Source organism: Microcaecilia unicolor, chromosome 4 (genome assembly GCF_901765095.1).
Source record: "Microcaecilia unicolor chromosome 4, aMicUni1.1, whole genome shotgun sequence".
Lineage (NCBI taxonomy): Eukaryota > Metazoa > Chordata > Amphibia > Gymnophiona > Siphonopidae > Microcaecilia > Microcaecilia unicolor.
This window is the reverse complement of record NC_044034.1, coordinates 217,184,285-217,207,809: the sequence shown is the minus strand read 5'-3', so window position 1 is coordinate 217,207,809 and position 23,525 is coordinate 217,184,285. Positions and strand designations below refer to the sequence as shown.

At 44.2% G+C, this 23,525-nt stretch overlaps 1 protein-coding gene across 1 annotated transcript in view; it reads left to right on the top strand.

Annotated features, from left to right (window-relative positions):
• BRSK2 (BR serine/threonine kinase 2) overlaps positions 1–23,525 on the top strand; it is a 900,270-nt gene that overhangs the window by 104,935 nt on the left and 771,810 nt on the right.

The window sequence follows — 23,525 nt, the reverse complement described above, 5'->3', positions numbered from 1 at the left end:
GGGTATCCTGAAAACCTGACTGGTTAAGTGGTCCCTGAGGACTGGGTTGAAAACCACTGCCTTAGATGCATTGGGCAGAAACCTCAACAATAGTAGAGTGGCCAAAAAGGACCTCTGGAAATGTGATGACAATCATTAAATTTCAATTATAGTGTCCTTTTATAAACTAATATATGATAGACCTCGGTAGTGCTGCTCATCAACCTTGAGAGTTTTATGTTAATGTGTCTCACGCATCCACCTCCTTATCGGTCCAGTGGGTATAATTTATATTCTCGTAATGCTTTTATTTTATCAACATTTAAGAATATGAATGTCCTTTTAATTTATTTTAGCATATATAAAAATTACTCATCTTTTGGATAACTCATGTTACTAGTAGCCAGGGGGTAATCAATCTGACATGGGCTATGTTTCGCTATTATACTGTTCTAGGCAAATCCCCCAATAATGCTGCTGGCATCTTGAAGCTTTCATATAACTGTGGCTCCGAAATGGCCTTTTAAGGAAATATAAATTATATGTACTGGACCGATGAGGAAGTGGATGCGTGAGACTCATTAACATTAAAACTTTCAAGGTTTATGAGCAGCACCGCTGAGGTCCATGGTATATTAGTTTATAATGAGAAACTATAACTGAAATTTTGTAATTGGGCAGAAACCCAGCATTGTCTATTTTAACATAGGGCTATATTGTTGGTTTCTCTGCCTGTTGTTTGAAAGACAATTCACCCAAGATGGGAGTACAACTTGAAATAAGCTAGAACAGCAGGAAAGTCCATGTAGTCCGTGCCGTACAGATGGAACATAGGTTAAAATATTCTTACATGTAGGCATTGGTATTTGCTTATGATACATCACATAAATATAATTATAGGGGGGGAGCACTATGGCTCTTAGGGCTGTTGGTAGACCTGTTGAGAAAGAGGGGTTGAGAGATTTGATGGCCTACTGTGAGGGTCTTCAGGATGCCAGATCTTTACAGGTATTGATTGGTTCCCTACACTGAATATGCAGTGAACAAAAGAAAGCTTAGTGTTAGGTGAGAGTGGTTCTTATTGGGTACCTTTCTTTGGAATGACTGGTGGAGTGCTCTTTCTTATTTGATAGTTATTTTCTATTTCCTTTTTATTGTATTTTTATTGTGAGCTGCTTTGGTCTTTTATTAGTTAAGTGGTACATCACGTTTAATAAAACATAGCCGACAGCAATGTCACTTAATCCTTCCGTTCAGCTAAATTTTCAAGACCTTCTCCTCCTGCTCGACTAAGGATGCTGTTGAAGAGTTTGTGGAAGGTTGTGGCACTGATGGGGGAGCTTTTTAAAATTCTTTCCTCCTGTTCATTCTAAAAGTAGTACCATGCAACTTCCTTGAGCATCCCCAAGTCTTTGTACTTTTTGGAAGAAGAAAATATAGATTTAAGTCAACCTGTTCTACAACACTCAGTAATTTGTATTTTCTTATTTAACATATGATTGCACAGTTGGAATTTGTTGCTGAGAAACGTGGTCAAGTCATCTATTGTAGCTAGGTTTAAAAGGAGTTAAGATCAATTATTTAAAAATCTATAACAATTTATTCAGGTAGACTTGGGAAAAACTACTGCTTACCTTGAGAGATGGGAGTGATCAACAAGAAATAGATTAAGAATTCCTCCACATTTCTAGCGTTCAGGTCTGGTGGTTGTCAGAGGCAGGATGCTAGACTTCATGGACCTTTTAGTCTGACATTTTAGTCTTTAAGGAAAAACATTAGTATATTATAAGAATTTATTTCATGTTCAGACATGCTACCTTCAGTATTGCATGTTTACTGATTTTTTTGGAAGGGTGCGAGGGAGTTGGAGTTGACCTTTTTTTTTTATTTTTTTTTTGCTGGACTACTTTGCATATATTCCTGTCTTACTCTGAGGTATAGAAATTTAATTTAAAAAATACTCCCCCAATTTTCCTCCAGAGGCTATACCCCCGCTGAACAAAATATATTACATCCCCAAAATTAGAGAAGGAGCACAAGGCCCTGAAAAAGATAATGTTGATTTCCAAAATATTTCAGATATTTTGGAACAATCTTCAGATACTATAATTTACAGAGCTACAATGGTGGTATCCTTAGTGTTTGAGCAAGACTATAATAATATCCTGAAACTTTATTTTCGAAATTTGAAAGCTCAATTCCATGGTTCCAAAGTATGGATTTATCCAGACGTCACCAAGTCTACACAACAAAAAAGGAAGATATTTCTTGCTTTTAAAAAAAGGACAATTGATATAGGTGCATCCTTTTTTCTTGCATACCAGTGTAAGTGTATAGTGAAACTGGGCCAAACTAAATATACATTCTTTTCACCGGAACAGCTAAAATCGTTTGTAGAAATGAAACAAGTGAAATGATTTGTCTGGAGTTAATGCAGCTTTACTTAAAATTGTTTATTTCCTTGTAATTACTTCTCTAACTCTTTCCCCCCCCCCTTTTTTTTTCTTTTTCTTTTTTATTGGGGTCTAAGGAAGGTCTCAAATTATATTGTATGTATAAATGTTTAAAATATTACATTCTTTATGAATATTTAATTTAATGTTATGTGAAAATTTCAAATCTAAAATAATAAGTTTTCATTTCTACCTGCATTTCTGAACAAGGTAAACCTTGACAATTGTATTTAAAAGCATAAATAAAATAAAAAAAATACTCCCAAATATATTTTGTGGCCTGTTGCCTGATAGCTTCCCTTTCTACAGCCTTCCCCATAAATTTAAAACAAACAAAAAAATGACAGGTACATTCAGGATCAAATTCTAGGAATATGTTTTGTGGCTTTATTCATTTTTATTTTCTATTCCGTTGTCTCTTACATTCTTATCTAGAATTATTTGCCCTGATTTATTCAGTCTCCCAACATTCTCTTTTCATTGAACACTTTTGTAGATGTGTGTGTGAGAACTTTAAGAGCTTAACAGATCTGTTATCTCATTTCCATATACTGTGTTCATAGAATATAATTTAACTTTTTGCATTTATTAACTGCCTATCATCCTGAAGCTTTTAAAAAGTTAATGATTAATATTAATAATTATATCCTTGAGCAAGGTTTTTGTTTTTATTTTTTTGAAGAAAATGCTTTACAAGATTTTAAAATCAGATTTAAATGAAAAATTACAGATTTTATTCACACTTAAAAAAAAAAAAAAAAATATATATATATATAATGCCATTGTCACTCTAGGGCATGCTCAGGTGTTTGAGACATTCAACCTGAAGCCTCATGTGATACCTAGCACTGCATTTGACCAGTTTTGAAATATGGAAGTTAAAGCAGTCTGTTTTATCTTAGTGATATATTAAGTACCAATTATCGGTGCAAATTGGTTTGTTATTAACAACTTAAGGCGACCTTTATAGAATTTGGGGGAAAGTGCCTAAAATTTTAAACCCTACCCTGAGAACTGGAGGTGGGGGGGGGGGGGGGGGCGAGGAGAGAGTACCTGAATCTTAGCAAGTATCCCCGTCACATTATAACAGAGTGTTTGCCATTTTGAATTACCCTGTTGCTGTGTGCATAATGAAATAACAATCTTATGGGGTCCGGTGCGCTAACAGATTTAGCACATGCTAAATAAGAAGCTCATAGGAATATAAGGGGCTTCTTATTGTTTAGTGCATGCTAATTATTAGAGCGTTAAATCCGTTAGCGCACCTTAGTAAAAGGACCCTTATATATCTATGTGCATATATATTTATAGTGAGATGTATAAACCCCCTAGTTCTATATAATGCACCAAAGTTAGGTGCCTTTTATGCCTAAATTTTGATACTCACACAGAATTAAATGAAAGTTAGGTACCAAAGAGGGGTGAAACCTAAGTGCACTTGGGTATGATTCTATAACTTGACGCCTGTTCTAGTGCATAACTGCAAAGGGGGTGTTCACATGAGAAGGGCTTCGGTGGGTCATGGATGTTCCGACTATTTAAGAGCGTGCTTTGCTGAATACTGTCAGGTTCCTAATTGCTGAATTATGCTAATATTTTATAACACATATGCACAAATTTGCCCTAATAGAATACTAACTTTGCTCCTAGATTTTGGGGCCTCTAACTTACCCTTTGTGGAATTGCCCCCTTTGTTTTGTGTTGTACCCGGATTCCAGTAGCTGTAGGCATATTCATAAAATGGAGAAAAACTGAAGCAGAACTGAGTATGGACTGTGGCATCTTTAATGTCTCAGTAGACTGAACTGGGGAGAACTTCTTAATTAGAAATCCTGATATATTTGGGAGCTGGAGATAAGAAAGCAAAGAATGACATTACAGAATGAAATTGTATTATTCTGAGTTGTCAGTCAATATTTAATTTCAAGTTCTTCGACTGAAACTCAGGTCAGGTCAAACAGGTTAAACAAAAATGAAAGAGAGGAGTGAAAGGGCACACGTTCTGCAGGAGAAGTGAGATAGTCATTCAAATGTTAACATTATTAGGTTAACCAAGCGAGGCAGGCTCGGGCAGCGTAGCAGCTGCATGCAGACGCCCGTAAGGATAGGCATGAAATTTCAGAGGACCGTTTCATAGCTGCCTCCAGGCGACGGTCCTGCATGTCCTTCAGGGCAACTCCTCCTTCCACTGGGAGGGTAGTTTTCTTTGTCACAGCCTCACGGCACCAAATGCTTCTCACTTAGAGGGTATAATTGCCCCATAGCCCTGGCGACTTTCAAAGGCCCCTCGGGGTCAGCCTATTGAGCCGTGATAAGCTCTTGGATGGAGTCATGCAAAGGAAAGGCTCGAGCAGGCTTCTTAGTACTTGCCATCCTCGGATTACCGGAGGAGGTCTCAGTACTCCCAGGATCTTCTAGAGAGAGGACCTGCAAGGCATCAGTAATAAGCGCTGGCAGCTCATCGCGGTGGAAAATCCTCACTGCGGAAGGATCATCTGAATCTGGTAGCAATCCTGCACCTTCTTCTGGCTCTCCAGACCACGAAGGCCTGCCAAACCCCTCAGAATCCTCACATCCCGACCATGGGGGTGGGGGGGGTGGGGGGGTGCGCCACTCTCTGAAGGGGAATCCACCCTTCTGTGCTTGTCTTGCGGCCATCTGTCAGGGGAAAACGCGCCTGACGGTAATCCAAGCCCTGTGGAAGAGCTCTTTTTAACATGTATGAATTATGCAGCAATAAAACAAATTCAGGGGAAAATGGATCACCCTGGTTTCCCGGTTCCAGTCCGGGGGAAACAGCTCTTTTATTAGCCTCCACACGAGGTGCCCTTCCAGGTTCAAAGCCCTCTGCCTCAGCGGGGGTCACGCCATGTTCCAAAATGGCGCCTACTGCCAGCTCCACGGAGCGGGAAGAAACATCGCTCGCCATGCTTGGGCCGGCTCTACCGTCTGAAAAGCACGCCTTACAGAGCCCCGCTGCAGATTTGCGCTTGCCACAAAGAGAACAGCGCTTAACTTTCTCAGCAACCATCGCCGAAAAACGGCAGAAATTCAAAATGGCGGATTCACGCCAAAATTGTCCCGAACGCGGGCCCTTCCCGGAGGAGCTAGAAAATGCTCTTACCTCACCAGACCGAGTCTCTGAGCTCCGGTCACGTTGCACAATCAGAAGAAAACCTCTTTTCTGGGATCGCAGCACCAAAGCGCGACACAACTTTTTTTGTTTTTAAACGCTGTGAGGAAAGTTTAAGGCAACAGTGAAAGAGGCAAATTTCCAACTCCGGAGGATTAGTAGCATGGGAAAGGCAGGGAAAGGGCAAACCTATGTGCCTGCATCCACAGCGTGGGCAAAGACAGGGACAGGGCTTGCCTATTTGTCTGCTTCCACATCGGGGGCCTGGTAAGGCAGGGAAAGGGCTAACCTATTTGCCTTTAAAGTGGGCACCATCAGCCACAACACCCCTGCTACAACTGGCAAAAGCACAGGAGCTACCCCAGGCAGATTTTCTGAAGGAGCTTGAACAAGCTGCTACCACCCTGCTGGGGAGATAGAGAATACTGAAGAGGCAGATGGAGCTAGCTGGCCATGAGGCACTTTGGTTTTTCAGTGCTATCTATCTCCCCCTGCTGGTTGATGGACACAACCCACTCATAATGGATTCATCTGCTTGATGACAAGGAATGAAAAATTCCCATTTCGGAAAACTTTGGAGGGCACTAAACTCTATCTATCTATCTATCTATCTATCTATCTATCTATCTATCTATCTATCTATCTATCTATCTATCTATCTATCTATCTTTTCTAAAAACCGCTAAGGAATGAACTGAAAAATAAATATATCTAAGATGTAAAATGAATCAACATACCTCTGGATGGAAGGGTAAGGAATATAAGCGGTGCACAAAGAAAAATGAGCCTTTACTACACTGTTGAGGCTACATTATAACATGTTAAACAGTATAAATGCATATATCTTTTTTGTCAGTATCAAAAGTATTTCAGCTTTTTTTTTCTCCCCAAGAAGGCAGTGAATAAGAAGGAAATGTATGAATGTTTCGACTGCCCAAATTCAATGATTCCAATGTTTATTTTCTCAGAAGAATTTTGTTAGACGGGGAGGTAAGGGAGCATCTTATGAATCCCCTTGATCTGGCTGCTAGTGATCCTATGCTTTTCTTCACTCTAGATACGATTGTTGTAATGTTGTTTATATTGGGATTTCTAAACAGAATCTGAAGAGATTGCAAACTTTGCAAAATACCGCAGCATACATACTCTGCCGAGCTTCCGGTTGTGATCATATTTCACCTCTAGCTTCACTAGTTACCTATTGAGCTTAGGATTAAGTTCAAAATTCTGACACTAACCCATAAGGTTCTTCACAGTGGCTCTCCAGCTTATCTTGCTTCCATGGTGATTCCTTACATTCCGTCTCGTACTCTACGTTCTTTAAATAATTGGTTCTTCCTCACCCCTCTAAAGCGAAATGGGAATCTACTAGATCAAGTACATTTTTACTTCTTGTCCCCAGCACTTTGACATTCCCTACATCAGCAGCCCTGACTTAAAACCATCTTACACCTCTTTCCGTGTTCTTTGAAAACACACCTTTTTCAACAGGCTTTCTCTAAGGAGAGAGAAAATACCTATATGTAATATATAAACTGCTTCGGTTGTACCACTGAAAGTTGGTCTATCAAGAATCTTTAATTAATAAACATAAATATAAATAAGCCTGTACCTGAGGCAGTGGAGGGTTAAGTGACGCCCAAGAGCACAAGGAAAAGCAGCAGTGGGATTTGAACTGGGGTTTCCTGGTTGTCAGCCTGGGGCTGTAACCATTGGGCAACTCCTCCACTTTTTTGTTATATTAACATCATGTTAAGATTGTTTTGGAAAAGGTTATATTCATGGTATCCAATTCAAGTAGCCGATTATATGAAAGAAAGGGTTATGGATAAAAATTGAATTGGGAGATCTCCATTCAATTTGTGTATTTTTCTTTTGATACAGCTAACCCTGCCAACATGTCCAGATAGCTTGGGTGCCCTTGCTTTCTCAGTGGACCAGAGAGAAGCATTTTTCGTAAGGTTATCCTTTGGTACTGCTGTTTTTTCTGGGAGGGGCTGCCTTAGCGGTAGCTATCTTAACTCATTTCCTGAACTGGAGCTTGCATATGTTTTTAAAACTTTGCGCACATTTTATGCTCTGCTCACAGCACTTTCAAAGAGCATTTCCATTACGTTCATTCCCACTATTCAAGGACGAGTGGGTAGTTATGTCCATCGACCAGCAGGTTGAGATAGATAATACAGAACTGAGCACCACTACATAGCTCCCTGCTAGCAGCTCAGCTCCTCAGTATCTTCTACCTCCAGCAGGTGGATGGACAGACTTCCGCTGTCTCTGGTTCTGAGGCCTTGCTCCTGATCCAGTTGGTCAACTGGCTCCCAGTTGAGCAGAGTCAGCAGTTGAGCAGACATACCTGGTGGTGCTGGGTCCCTGTCGTGCCTTCCCCCTGGGGTGTTCTGCGCCTTTTCCCTGTTTTCCCTCTGTGTGAGAGCCTGCTGAGCAACCAGTTTGCTCAAAAGATGAGGAGTTGCAGGCAACACAGTGAGCCTGGTAGGCTGGTGGTGCTGCCGTGCCCTGCTCTGAAAGGGGGGGGGGGGTGACTGTGTCCCCGGGTAGCATGGACCCAGGGTGGTGGGCCCTTTCTGCTGTGCTTCAGGCCTTGGGACATCGATGGGAGCACTGTGTGTTGGTGCTACAACAAAAAAAAAACATGGAGGAAGTGGAGGAGCAGGTTAATGATTAGATCAGTGGACTGAGAACCAGGGGAGCCTGGTTGAAATCTCACAACTGCTCCTTGAGGTCTTTGGCAGATACAAACAGACTGTGATTCCTCCGAAGGCAGAAAACTGCCTAATTTACCTGAATGTAAAAAAAAAAAAAAAGGACATATTTTTGCTTGTTTGTGTTGTGCTCCAGTTTTAAAAAAAATAGCGGGTGTGTAGTGCGGTGTGCCACATGTTTTCCCGCGCAGCGGCAGTCTCTGGCCATGGCAGCCCTTGCTTAGTGAGTGACCTGCTGCCCGTCTTGCACTGAGCAGTGTTCCTCCTTGAGCCACTGCATGGTGTGCAGTCTGGTTCCCAAGTGGAGGAGCTGATTTGGGGCTCACACATACAGGGCGCGCTCAGTCACAGCAGCACGTTTATTTCGGCTTTGGTCCCCAGTACAGGGCCTTGGTGCTTTGCCTAAGAAGGAGGTGGGAATGGTGGCCATTTTTTTTTGGTAGAAGCGAAGCCCTTGCGCAGACAGCTGTGTAGGTGGGGGTCCCTTGGGGGGGGGTGTCCCTGGGTCACGGCCAACCCTTCGTCTGCTCCACTGGGCCTTGGGCTGGTGCTAGGAGCCTTTTCTCCAGCAGGCCTGGCAGCTCTGGGGAGAGAGAGGAGAAGGGGATCTCCCTGCCTGTTCCCAGGGGATTGCGACAGCTGCCTCGTGGAGACTTAGTCTCAGATTTTGCTGCAGTTGGGCTCCCAGGAGGCGGCCCCCTGATTTCAGATGCACTTGCAGCGCTTCTTTGGGGAGTTTCCGGAAGGTAGGTGGCTAGCCTTATGAAGAACCTCAGAGGACAGTCCAGGTTATTTCTCCATTCACCTGGACATTCGGGTCCTGCTTGCCGCAAGGTGGAGTGCGTCTGACACAGGCCTACAGGTCAGGGGCGTAGCTACGTGGGGCTACGGGGGCCTGGGTCCCCTTAGATGGTCCTGGACCCCCCTGCCGACGACCCTCCCGTCCCCCCTCCCGCTGCCAACCCTCCCCCGACGTCGCCGTGGGCTACCTTTGGCCCCCCCCTTGCCATCCAAGGTCCTCTTACTTCCCGCAGAAGGCTTTGTTCTGTTTCTGACGTCCTGCATGTTGTACTTACAGGACATCAGACTCACAGAAACAGAACAAAACCTTGCAGATCAAGGCTTTGTTCTGTTTCAGTGAGTCTGATGTCCTGCACGTACAACGTGCAGGACATCAGAAACAAAATGAAGCCTTGCGCGGGAAGCAAGAGGACCTCGGCTGGCAGGGATTGGGGTGCCTCGCCAGCAAAGGTAGGCGGCGGGAGGGGGGGTCGAGAGGTTCGTCGGCGGGGGGGGGGGGGCAAAGTTGGTGGTGGTGGTGGTGGTGTGGGGGGTCGGCAATGGTGGGAGGTGGGGGTCAGCGGCGGGGGGGGGGGGGGGGCTAAAATGTGCCCCCTCACTTGGGCTCTGGACCCTCCTCCCACCGAAGTCTGGCTACGCCTTCTACAGGTTGGGAGGACCGTGGCCCGTCCTTTTTCTCTGGTGCCAAAAGGAGGAGATGTTCCTTTACCTAAGTTGGATTCGGTGTCTGCAGTCACCTAGAGACTACCCTCCCGGTGGTTGGCGGCCTTGTCTTGAGGGATCTGCTAGATAGGAAGCCGAAACGGGTTTTCCAGCACACCTTGAGGTGACTGCGCAGGCTTTTGTTTGTAGCCCTTTGGTGACACAGGCCTGTTTGCAGTGACATCTGCAGTCCTTTTTCTCGGGGCAGTCCTGGGCTGCCTGGATGTAGGCGGGCTTAGCCTATCTGATGGCCACTGTGCATGTCAGTTTCTCAGCCACAGGCATGTCTTTGACGCTCTCCGCGAGGCGTCAAGTTTTGGCTGCGGGCGTGGGTGGCCGCTGCCACTTCAAAGGCCTGCGTGGTCTGGTTACCCTTTTGAGACGCATTTCTTTTTGGGAATGACCTCAGCAATTTGGTTCAGGAGCTGGTTGAGCGGGCCCTAGCGTCCTCCAGAAGACGTTCCTTGTTCCTCTGCTTGCCTTGTGGGCTCAGCAGGTGCCCTGTTTCATGACAGCTCCTTCTGTAGGTCTGGTCGTCAGACCTTTGGCCAGAGGGCTCAGTTTCGGGCCTGGCAATCTTCTTTCCGGGGGACGGAGAGCCAGCAGGGCACTCAGAGTGAGTGGCTGCTGTCTCTCGGCAATCCCAATATAGCCAGGCTGGATGGTCCCTCCGGGCCTACAAGGATGGGTCGCTTACGCTGCCCTTCGCATGCCTTTTTCGAATGGGATTTTATGCTGGTCCTTCGGGTGCTGCAGCACTTTCCATTTGTGCCCCGTCGCTAGGTGATCTTGATAGTTCTCACGTAGAACTCGGTGTTATTAGGGCGCTTCCATTGACCTGTTGCTTCTTGCAACTTCAGGCTCCTTCTTAGGACCCTTTCTCCATCTTTGTTTTGGAGGCGGGGTCTCGTTTTGGGCAGTACCATCCTTCTTGCCCTAGTGCTTGTTGTTTTCTTTTTATTTAGTTGTCTATATGCCTCTTGCAGGCTTCTGAACTTTCACAGGGCTCTCTTGTGTTTTTTCGAGGTTCCCGATGTCTTCCGCCTTTCGTATAGACCTTTTGTGCAGTTTGGTAAACAGCAGTTAGGTCTCATGGCTTCCAAGGCTTCCTTTGCTCGGTGGGTGAAGGTGGCCGTGGTCTCGGCTTGTATTCTGGGATGCTCTTCTCCTCCTCATGTTGGAAGGCACACTTTCCTGGGCGTATGACTACATCTCGGGCAAAGGCTTCGTTGTCTTCTCTGATGGATATTTGTAGGGCAGAGGCATGGGCTTCTCTGCTTTCCTTCAGTAGCATGATGGTATAGCGGGGGCCACACAGGCAGCGGGTGCGTTTGGGGTGTCAATTCTGCTTGTGGCAGGTTCGGCTTCCCACCCTCGTAGGGATAGCTTTTGAACATCCCACTCGTCCTGGAATAGTGGGAATGAATGTAATGGAAGGAGAAATTAGGACTTACCTGATAATTTTCTTTCCATTAGTTCTTCACACTATTTCAAGAGCCCTCCCATGGTTCGACGCCCTGATTGGTGGCTCTATGCATGGTCTTTGTATCCTGTTTTCTAGGGATCTTGTCTTCGGGTGGTTCTTGGGGCTGGATGTATTGGTTGCTGACTATGCGCCTGATTGGGCGTTCTTTTTTCCTTGCTTGAGGACTGATACTGAGGAGCTGAGCTGCTACCAGGGAGCTTCGTAGTGGTGCTCAGTTCTGTATTTTCTATCTCCACCTGCTGGTCGATGGACATAACTACCCACTCGTCCTGGAAAGTGTGAAGAACTAATGGAAAGAAAATTATCAGGTAAGTCCTAATTTCTCCTTCATAAATGCAGGAAGTTGAAAAACTGAACTGAGACCGCCAACTCATATGATGTATTTAAGTTTTAAGATTAATTGATAACCAACACTTTTTTCTGTAAATACTCATATCTGTACTCTAACTGGCCATCTACAATAATGGCAAATGATTGATTTTTTCCTTACAGCAGTCCCTTGAGCTAGTCAGCTTCATGCATTTCTGGTTTAGGATGAGTAAAACCAATAAAACTGAGCAGCTTCTTTTTTTCTCTTGCTTTGAGACATCTTTGAACTGTTTAAGGGAAAGGGGAAATGGGACTTGATATACCACCTTTCAAAGCGGTTTACATATATATAGGTACTTATTTTGTACCTGGGGCAATGGAGGGTTAAGTGACTTGCCCACAGTCACAAGGAGCTGTAGTGGGAATCGAACCCAGTTCCCCAGGATTAAAGTCAGCTGCACTAACCACTAGGCTACTCCTCCACTCCTGTATAAAAAAGTTAATATAAAAGTTGTATAAAAAAGACCTGTATAAAAAAGTTAATGCTGCAGCTTGAGTACTTTCGTGTGTGCAGTAGTAGTATGGGCTTGTATTCATTGGGCAGCAGATAATGAGCATCATATTTAACAAATAATTGGGAAATGAAGAAATGTGGAGAGGCATTTTCGATGTGACGTCTAAATCTGATTTTGGACATTTTAGGAAAAACCAGTAGTGACTATGGCCATTTTCAAACTAGAAAAAGTCCAACTTTTTGTTTCAAAAATGGCCATGTGCTTGTTGTTTGGTGCTCTAGAATCTGGATATGGTTTCAAGAATCAAATCTTTCTAAGAGCCAAGAAGGATGTTTTTTGACCACTGAATAACTATGAGCTGAAGGAAAAGTTTGTTATGCAACCAAACTCTTAGGTGGTCTTTTACTAAGCTGCGGTAGCATTTTTAGCTCGCAGTAGAAATCAGCTGGTGGTAAATGCTGAGATGTCCATTATATTCCGTGTTTACTGCCAGCTAATTTCTGCCCCCTTAAAGTACTGATTCCTTAATAGGAATCTGGGTGTGCACAATACATAGATGAAATAGAAGTGGACAGTTATTCCTTAAAATTCATATTACTTCAGATTTCTGGGGAATAAGGACCAATTTATGAAAGTCATTCCAACCTACAAGCTCTCTAATTTGTTCTTTACGTAGTAACATAGTAGATGACGGCAGAAAAAGACCTGCACGGTCCATCCAGTCTGCCCAACAAGATAAGCTCACATGTGCTACTTTTTGTGTATACCTTACCTTGATTTGTACCTGTCCTTTTCAGGGCACAGACCGTATAAGTCTGCCCAGCACTATCCCCACCTCCAAACCACCAGTCCCGTCTCCCACCACCGGCTCTGGCACAGACCGTATAAGTCTGCCCAGCACCATCTCCGTCTCCCGCCACCGGCTTTGCCACCCAATCTCGTCTAAGCTCTTTAGGATCCATTCCTTCTGAGCCGGATTCCTTTATGTTTATCCCACGCATGTTTGAATTCCGTTACCGTTTTCGTTTCCATCACCTCCCGCGGGAGGGCATTCCAAGCATCCACTACTCTCTCCGTGAAAAAATACTTCCTGACATTTTTCTTGAGTCTGCCCCCCTTCAATCTCATTTCATGTCCTCTCGTTCTACTGCCTTCGCATCTCCGGAAAAGGTTAGTTTGCAGATTAATACTTTTCAAATATTTGAACGTCTGTATCATATCACCCCTGTTTCTCCTTTCCTCCAGAGTATACATGTTCAGGTCTGCAAGTCTCTCCTCATACGTCTTGTAACGCAAATCCCATACCATTCTCGTAGCTTTTCTTTGCACCGCTTCAATTCTTTTTACATCCTTAACAAGATATGGCCTCCAGAACTGAACACAATACTCCAGGTGGGGCCTCACCAACGACTTATACAGGGGCATCAACACCCCCTTTCTTCTGCTGGTCACACCTCTCTCTATACAGCCTAACAACCTTCTAGCTACGGCCACCGCCTTGTCACACTGTTTCGTCGCCTTCAAAAAAGAATTAGTAGTATTAAAGAAGCAAGTGGTGCTGTAAAAACACTGAACAATTTTGGGACCAAAATCGACCCCTATGGTGGAATACCATAAGATAAAGAGTAAATAGCAGAGACAATCATTTAAGAACACTAAAAAAAAATGCGTGAATAAGTATGATCAAAACTAATTGAGAGAGATCCTTCCAAGACCAGCTTTCTCTAGAGAAGCCAATAGGAAAGAATGGCCAGTAACATCAAATGCTGCATGGAGATCAAGTTGGATTTGCAGGGACATCCTTAAGACTATCTAGATCACACACTGTCTTAAGTTCAGCTACAAAGGCTATGTCAGTGCTATGACCACTATGGAAACCTGGTTGGTGTGAGTGAAAATAATTAGTAGTATTATGAAAGCTGATTATCTGCTGGACCACAACCTTCTCACTAATTTTTGCAACAAATAGAGGGTGGTCTATAATTACATAGGACAGCAAATCAACTGCTTCCATTTTGCTGATACTATCCCTAACTGAGACTGGAGTAGATAAAATCTTAGAGAAATAAATTGAAAGAGGTACATCTCTCTCTCTCTCTTTGGCAAGAAAGTTGGAAGAATTCATTGAGCGAATGATCTTTCCAAGTCTAAAATGAGATAATATAGAAAAACTAGTTAACAAACTCTGGATACATGGAGAGTGGGAACCAGGTAAACCCTGTTGGGAAATCACTGTGTGGAGGGAAATCATTAGTTTTAGTTGCAGCTTTACCATGGTAGCCTTTTTGATTAAAAAGGTAGTAAATTGGTCAGAGCTAATCCCTAGGGTACACGTCAAGGAATTTCTGAGGAACAGAGTCTTCCCCGAATGTGAAATAACTGTTAGGGATAGTTTGCCTATGAATGAATGAGTTCGGAAAAATATGAGAGGGGTTTTCATGCTTAAACATGGTTTTATATTTAGAATGAAGTCTCCTACACAAATCTATATTTAAACTAGAGTGATCTTTTCTCCATTGACACTTAGCTTGACGTATTCATTTCCTAAAGTTATAAGTCTTATAACTCAGAAGTACTGTATACTGAAGATTATTTGAGGTTGTGTATTCTTTTTATCAAAATAGTTAAGTTTGTACAGTTTATCCTAAAGAAGAGAGGGCCAGGCATGCGTTTTTTTCATCTAAAGATAAGTCAGAGAAGTTGGCTGGAAGTAGTTGACATTTAGCAGCAAAGAATCTTTATCTAAAGACTGCAGCCTTCTTGTAAAAAGGGTATGTGTCTAAGAGGTAACAGTAAAATGGGAGTCTGAAATACCAAAATTAACCAGAAATGGTCTGCCCAGGACACAGGAATAATGAGGGAGGGGCATGCTGAAAATTTTACAATCCCTCCCTGTGGCAAGATTTAAATAATGACCACCTATAATGATTAGGTGTAGAAGAAAATTAAGAGAAACTAAGTACTCCAGAAGGGAGAAAAAAAAATCTCTGCTCTTAAATTGGGATTGTCAGCATGTACATTCAGATCACCAAACACTAATAAAAGACTCCAAAATTATGCTAAACTCAGCTATCATGGAGCTTAGTCCTTGAATGAGGCTGAAGAAGTAAGGGAAGCTTGATAAATAAACAAAACAGAGGAGAAGGACTCTCAATAAGAACTAAGAGAGCATCTAAAAAGGAAAATGAATGGCAAAATTTATTAGGAACAAGAGAGGCAGCTCCACCACTGTGCCTTGAGCAGTTAAATAAATAAGAAAAATTGTCAGGGCAGGCTTGAATGAGATGCAAAATGTCTCTTTTTATAAGCCACATTTCATTTACAGACAGTAAGTATAATCATCGGAAATTTAAACATTTACTTATAACATTCAGAAGTCCTACCTGTAGCTGAAAAACCATGCGGTTAGCATAATTCTGTAAATTACGCATTCTTGCGAGTAAACTAGGCGCACCCATTTAGGCCACCTAAAACCAGGCCTAAATACCTGTGCTTAATTTAGGCACAGATGGGGTGTATTCCATAATAGTGTAAATAGTTTTTTGAAATGCCCACAACCCGCCCATTTCATGCCATGGCTATGCCCCCTTTTGAGTGCACGTATTAGAATTTACATGCACCGTGTTGTAGAATATGTCTAGAAAGTTGTGCATGTACATTTTAAAGATGATTAGTGCTGCTAATTGGTTACCAATTATCAGTGCTGATTGGCTTGTTAATTAAGTTGTGTGGCTAAATTATCACACACAAGGCGCCATATATAGAATTTGGAGGTCAATAAATAGTTAAGCTCTGGAATTCGTTGCCGGAGGATGTGGTAAAAGCAGTTAGCATATCTGGTTTGAAAAAAGGTTTGGACGAGTTCCTGAAGGAGATGGCTATAAACTGCTAAAGTAGACATGAGGAAAGTGCTACTTAACCCTGGGATTGGTAGCATGGAATTTTGCTACTCTTTTTGGGTTTCTGCCAGGTCCTTTTGACATAAGTAATGCCATACTGGGAAAAGACCACGGGTCCATCGAGCCCAGCATCCTGTCCACGACAGCGGCCAATCCAGGCCAAGGGCACCTGGCAAGCTTCCCAAACGTACAAACATTCTATACATGTTATTCCTGGAATTTTGGAGTTTTCCAAGTCCGTTTAGTAGCGGTTTATGGACTTGTCCTTTAGGAAACCGTCCAACCCCTTTTTAAACTCTGCTAAGCTAACCGCCTTCACCACTTTCTCCGGCAACGAATTCCAGAGTTTAATTACACGTTGGGTGAAGAAAAATTTTCTCCGATTTGTTTTAAATTTACTACACTGTAGTTTCATCGCATGCCCCCTAGTCCTAGTATTTTTGGAAAGCGTGAACAGACGCTTCACATCCACCTGTTCCACTCCACTCATTATTTTATATACCTCTATCATGTCTCCCCTTAGCCGTCTCTTCTCCAAGCTGTATAGCCCTAGCCTCCTTAGTCTTTCTTCATAGGGAAGTCGTCCCATCCCCGCTATCATTTTAGTCGCCCTTCGCTGCACCTTTTCCAGTTCTACTATATCTTTCTTGAGATGTGGCGACCAGAATTGAACACAATACTCAAGGTGCGGTCGCACCATGGAGCGATACAACGGCATTATAACATCCTCACACCTGTTTTCCATACCTTTCCTGATAATACCCAACATTCTATTCGCTTTCTTAGCCGCAGCAGCACACTGAGCAGAAGGTTTCAGTGTGTTATCGACGACGACACCCAGATCCCTTTCTTGGTCCGTAACTCCTAACGTGGAACCTTGCATGACGTAGCTATAATTTGGGTTATTTTTTCCCACATGCATCACCTGGATTGGCTACTGTTAGAAGAGGGATACTGGATTAATTGTACATTCAGGGCTAGATGCATCAACCAAACGTTAAAAAATCTAAATCGTAAAAGTGCTTAACGAATTTGAAACAACGAAGAATGCACAAAAAAAAAAACAGTTCAGAAATGTTCGGTGCGGTATTGAAAAGTACAGTGTATCAAGCGTACGTTATACCCGTCCTTAATTTGCTCCTTAAGCATGCGCAGAGCAGCCACAAACGTATTAAACCTACGTAGGTTGCTTAGGTCAGACTGGGGTGTGTGAGGGGGGGATCCCGACCTGCAAGCCTTTTAGCTGTCTGATCTAGCAGAAGAGTGCAGTTGAAGATAACTCTAAAAAGAACAACCGACCCTCGTAAATCCCCTTTTGAAACAAAAGACCTCTTCGCAGTTTGTTTACAGTACTGGGAAAATTGGCTTTAGGGTGTTAATTTTCAAAGCTGTTGGAGCTATAGAGATGCTAAGTAGTAGTAGTAGTAGAAGGGGAGAGACAGGATTTTTAAGCTTCTGGGAGAAGCAGTATGTTTTCTTTTGTAATGATGCAGGGGAAAGCGGAGAGCCACGTGTTTGTGTTTGTATCTCACTTTTCTTTTTAAACATGCTGGCTTGGATTTTTATGGTGCAGGGGGCCTTAACGACAGGTCTGAGCACACGTAAAATTTCTGATGGTAAATGATTCGTTGCAATCATTGGTATGGTTAGTGCATTCCGAATTGTCCACATTTCAATGGTAGTTTCTCCTTTGCATTCCGTTTTCGTTAGCTGCTTGCTTCGTAGGAAAAAGGCCTTTAATGCATGCAACGGTTAGGAATTTCCTTCCTTAAAGGGTTGTTAGAGGGTCGGTAAGGTTTAGTGCAGCTAGCCCTCAGTCTGACCCAGTGTGGCAGTTCTTATGGACACTGACTTAACAGTTGATATGGTACCTTAGTACCATAATGCATGTTAGCTACCCCATTAACAGCTAATGGTCAGAGACAGTGCCATAAATCTAACATAGAGGTAGTTAACCACACATCAGCTTTTAGTGTGGCAGATAATGTGACAATTAACACCCCCTAATCACTCTAGCTAACTGCATCATGTTTTATGCAAAGCATGTAACACACATTCATGATATTTCCTCTGTGTTAACTGAATGGGAAAATATTGGGACCATTGCCAGTGGTTAATTCAGAAGGTTGCAGTTACTATGCATTAATTGCTGCATTGTAACTTCAATATCATATTTTATTATTATTTAGATTTTGCTCACATTTTTTTCAGCAGTAGCTCAAAGTGAGTTACATTCAGGTACACTGGGTATTTTTCCCTGTCCCTGGAGGGCTCACAATCTAAGTTTGCACCTGAGGCAATGGAGGGTTGGGTGACTTGCCCAAGATCAGGAGGAGCAGCAGTGGGAACTGAACCGGGCACCTCTGAATGTCAAGACCAGTGCTTTAACCACTAGGCCACTCCTCCAATTGCCACACTTTAGTATATAGGGCCCTATTTTGGCTAACTGTAGGGGGAGGGAGCAAGAGAGAGAATTAAGTGTTGCTCTTAAATTCTTATTTAAAAAGAAGGGCATTATTACTATTTTGATTTCCACAATATGAAAATGTTTTCACATTTGTATGCACGGACTTCTTTGGTGTTTAAAAGTTTTAAAATAGAAAAGGAACCCCTGCTGAGGAATTTGGATGATGGAGAGAGAATGGTTTAACTTTAAGGAAAGAAGAGATAGGGCTGCTTGTCTTGAAATAGAAAATAAATACAGCACACTGCTAGACAATTGAGTCCTTTCATGAATTTTTTTGGTAAATCTCTAGTAGTTGCATGATATAAGGAGCACCTGATGATGATCATTATTGCCTTAAGCCATTTTTAAACTTACCTGCTTGGTAAGTTAATGAATGCAGAGTGTTCCAGTGATATATATGAGACTAGTAAAAGAGGCTCGTTTCTGGAGCAAATGAAATGGGCGCTAGCAAGGTTTTCCTCCCCAACAACCCCTCCCCCTTCTCCCTCCCTCCCTACCTACCTACCTGCCAACCCCTTCGTCGTTCTGACGCCATTGCTCCGCCCTCGGTGTGTGACGCCATTGCTCCGCCCTCAACGTCATCATGTTGGACGCGAGGGCGGGGCCCTGAGACTTGGCGATTTCGGTGGCTTCACCACCACGAACCCGTCTTGAAGGTAGTGACGTCAGTGGCTTGGCTTCACTGACATCAGTGTCTTCAGAACGTTGAGGGTGAGTTTTATTATATAGGATAATAAAGTAGTAAAGAAATTATTTTTATGGGACCCTGAATAAATCCTTTCACACCATCACACTGTAGTGAGCAAGTGTACTGTGAATCGTGATTGTTGTATTGTTTAAGGCACTTCCACTTCCAATGCTATATAGTACAGGTTGAAAAGTTCCTGCCTTAAGGAGTAGAAGAGCAATCTCATGATCAGAGCAGGGGCTATGACCTGTGGAAGCCTGGTTCAAATCCCACTGTGGCTACTGCTGAAAAAGATATGAGCTAAATCCACCTTCCATGCGTATTTCATATACCTTGGTGTACTGGCTCTGCACATCACGTCTCCTTTCTGTCTATTAAATAGAGATCCTGATTTCATTGGTTCACAGACTGGGGGATCAGACCCCAAATAATGTCATATGATCAGCTTATAGGGTCAAAGAAAAAGGGATGCTGCTCATCCTTCCTCTGATCCTCTGCTGTGACATATACCAAGTAATGGCAGTTCGTATTTGGGCCTGGCAGTGTGTGCTCTAGGCCCTACCCCATATAGTAACATAGTAGATAATGGCAAATAAAGACCTGTACAGTCCCTTCTCTCTACCCCTTCTTCCATGTGGTTTTTCTGTTAGACTGGAAACGCATCAGAGAGCTGGTGTCTGTAAGTGCAACACTGACACACAAGACCCTGTGCTCACTGCTGCTGCTGCCACCTTCCTCCTTTGGTTAAGAGTGGGAGGAGGGATACGGTTGAGGGAGGGGACTAAAAGTGTCTCATTTTTTGTTTTCATTCTTATTTGGATAAGTGGACATTTGGAAATTTTTACATGCATTGTTTATGTCTCAGCTCGATTATGCAAATAAATTCTGGCTGTTACTGTGCAATCTAGTTTGCGAAACTGGAGACCCTGCAGAATATAGTTTTACGTTTGTTGGTCAGAGTTCAGAAATTTCATCATGTTAAGCCATTATATGTCCAGTATCATTGGCTGCCTGTGTCTTTTAGGGTCATATTTAAGTTGATGATTCTTACTCTTAGGACCTACTATGAAAAGGTTCCTTGGCCACTTGCAAGTCTTATCCAACCTTATATTCCAGTTAGGTCTTTACTGTCACAAAATGGATTGCTGCTGAAAATACCTTCCTTGACTCGGACCCGTCTTGAGAAAACTAGGAAAAGTGTCTATTTGGCACTGTTTTAATGGAATGCTCTGCCTTTGGAAGTTGACTGTTGAAAGCTTATTTTATTTGTACTTTTTGGCATATGCCTCCCAGAAGGATGATGGAACTGAAGCATATGAATAGTATGTGTGCGTCTGTCTTTTCTGTTGGACTATTGTAGTTCTTTGTTGGTGTTTTATGTGAATTTAATATTATACAGTTAAACTATATAGCAAGTTCAATAAACTGTAACTGTTTTTTGGTGTTATGTAAATTTTCAAATGCTAAACTGGTGTCATATTGGATAGAAATTTGTGAAGTTAACTCTAATGGACATAGGCCTTCATGATCCAAAGCCCCGCGCTGTTCCAAACAGCGCTCTAAAAATAGTGCTGGAACAGCGCAGGGCTTTACTGCATCGATGATCAGAGATAATGCATGCAAATTTAAGCAGCGCAGTTATCTCTGATCAAGGGGTAGAAGTGCGGGAGAATTGTAGCTGAGCATGCGCTCAGCACAATTCTCCCGCACTTGTTTGACAGGTCTGGGCTGTCAAAAGCCCAAACTTGTCAAACACAGGGGCTGTGGAGGTCCATGGGACCACCAGGTCCTGACTACCCCTGTCCCGAGCAAGGCAAAATGGTCCCCCCGACGATCTGACCCCCCCCCCCCCCAGGTTCAGGGAGGGCTGGAGATCCGGTGGGTCTCCAGCCCCCGAAACCCCCAGAAAATGTCAAGTGGCTGCCGCCGCCGGCCAAACCTACTACTACTACTTAACATTTCTAAAGCGCTACTAGGGTTACGCAGCGCTGTACAATTTAACATGGAAGGACAGTCCCTGCTCAAGGAGCTTACAATCTAAGAGACAAATGTACAGTCAATCTGATAGGTCAGGCAGATTGGGGCAGTCTATATGTTCAAAAGGTTAGGTTCTGAAAGCAGCATTGAAGAGGAGCTTTAAGCAAGGATTTGAAGATGGGTAGGGAGGGGGCTTGGCGTAGGGGTTCAGGAAGATTGTTCCAGGCATAGGGTGAGGCAAGGTAAAATGGGCGGAGCCTGGAGTTGGCAGTGGTGGAGAAGGGTACTGAGAGGAGGGATTTGTCATGTGAGCGGAGGTTACGGACAGGAATGTAGGGGGAGATGAGGGTAGAGAGGTAGTGAGGAGCAGCAGAGTGAGTGCATTTGTAAGTAAGGAGGAGAACCTTGAATTGTATGCGGTATCTGATCGGAAGCCAGTGAAGTGACCTGAGGAGAGGGGTGATATGAGAATAACGGTTTTGGCGGAATATAAGACGTGCGGCAGAGTTCTGAATGGATTGAAGGGGGGATAGATGGCTGAGTGGGAGGCCAGTGAGGAGTAGGTTGCAGTAGTTGAGGCGAGAGGTAATGAGGGCGTGGACGAGGGTTCAGGTGGTGTGCTCAGTGAGGAAAGGGCGAATTTTGTTGATGTTGAAGAGGAAGAAGCGATGCACTGGGCGGGGCTACAGACCATGTAAGGGAGCAGAGGGGGGTTGTCACTACTTCAACTCACGCTGGACCACCAGGGACTGGTATGACAGCGCTGGGGGGGGGGGGGGGGGGATTGGGGTGGCTTCGCTCGCTGGGTGGGAGGGTGGGAGAGGGTAGGGGGGCCGGGAAGGGGGTTGTCACTACTCCTACTTATGCTGGACCACCAGGGATTGGTACGACAACGCGGGGAGTTGGGGTGGACCTCCAGCCCCCCCCCCCAGTCACTCGCTGGGTGGGAGGGTGGCAGAGGGTTTCGCCGGCGGCGGCGGCCACTTGACATTTTCCTGGGGGTTTGGGGGGGGCTGGAGACCCACCGGATCTCCAGTCCTCCCTGAATATGGGGGGGGGGGGGATTGTCGGGGGGACCGGAGGTCCACCTGACCTCCAGCCCCCTGTTCGCGTTTGCTTTTTGGGGGGAATGTGGGCCTGCCAGCATGCAACTGCATGCTGGACAGGGCTCACCATTCCTCCCCAATGATCAGCGCAAACCCTAATGCCAGCTCGGAGCTGGCGTAGAGTTTGCCACGGCCAGCAACCCAATCTTTGGTGTGCTGGACGCTGATTATTGGGGATGAATGTGTTAAGCGCTGATTAGCATGCATTTGCATGCTACTTGCGCTACGAGCCCTCGAGTGCATTGTTTCATGCGCTCGAGGGCTCTGATCATGGGTCGGCAGCAAACTCCGGCGCTAGTATGGCGTTAACAGCCTCTAGCGCTGGAGTTTGCTTTTGATCATGAGGGCCTTAGAGAGGAGTTCAAAAGGGAGCTGGCTAGTTCTAGGTGGCAGAAATGTGTATGAATGTTGGTATTCTTGTCATTTACATGCATAAGTGGCCTCTTAAAGAATATCAACTACCAAATAAGAAACGCCATGTTTAGATGATGCGTACTTTCCCAGTAGGCGTGCCTATGGATGGAGCTTTTTAAAATTTTATAACTTCTTTAATTTTAACTTTATTTTATTTTCAGCACTTGATATACCACAAGTGATCCCTGAGGCGACAATGCGGTTTACAATTTCTATTACATGTACTTTGCACTGTCCCTAATGGGCTCACCATCTAAATTGTATATTGTACTTGGGGCAGTGGAGGGCTAAGTGACTTGCCCAGGGTCACACGAAACTGCAGAGATATTTGTACCTGATTCCCCAGGATCTCAACCTACTGCAGACTGTCAGCAGTGGGAATTGAACCTGGTTCCCCAGGTCCGCAGCCCACTGCTCTAACCATTAGGCCACTCCTCTACTCCATATATCATAGTCAGTGCTTTTTTTGTGCCGGTACGCAACGGTACGGCGTACCGGCACCTTTTTTATTTGCTCCCCCGCCCCGTGACGGACGCAGTGCCAGCCCCCATTTCCGGCCACTGCTGCTTCTCCTGTTGAGCAGCAGCGGCCGCTACACAAAGAAAAAGATTAAAAAAAACTTCAAACCTGGCTGAAACGCGGCACCCCGGCACTGTAGACAGCCATTAGGCATTGGCTGTTGCCCCGCAGCCGCTCCTCCTCTTGCCTTACGTCACTGCGCTCCTCCGGGGTCTTCCTCCAGGGGCATGACGTAGAGGCAAGAGGAGGAGCGGCTGCGGGGGCGGGCAACAGCCAATGCCTAATGGCTGTCTACAGTGCCGGGGTGCCGCGTTTCAGCCAGGTTTGAAGTTTTTTTTTTAATCTTCTTTTCTT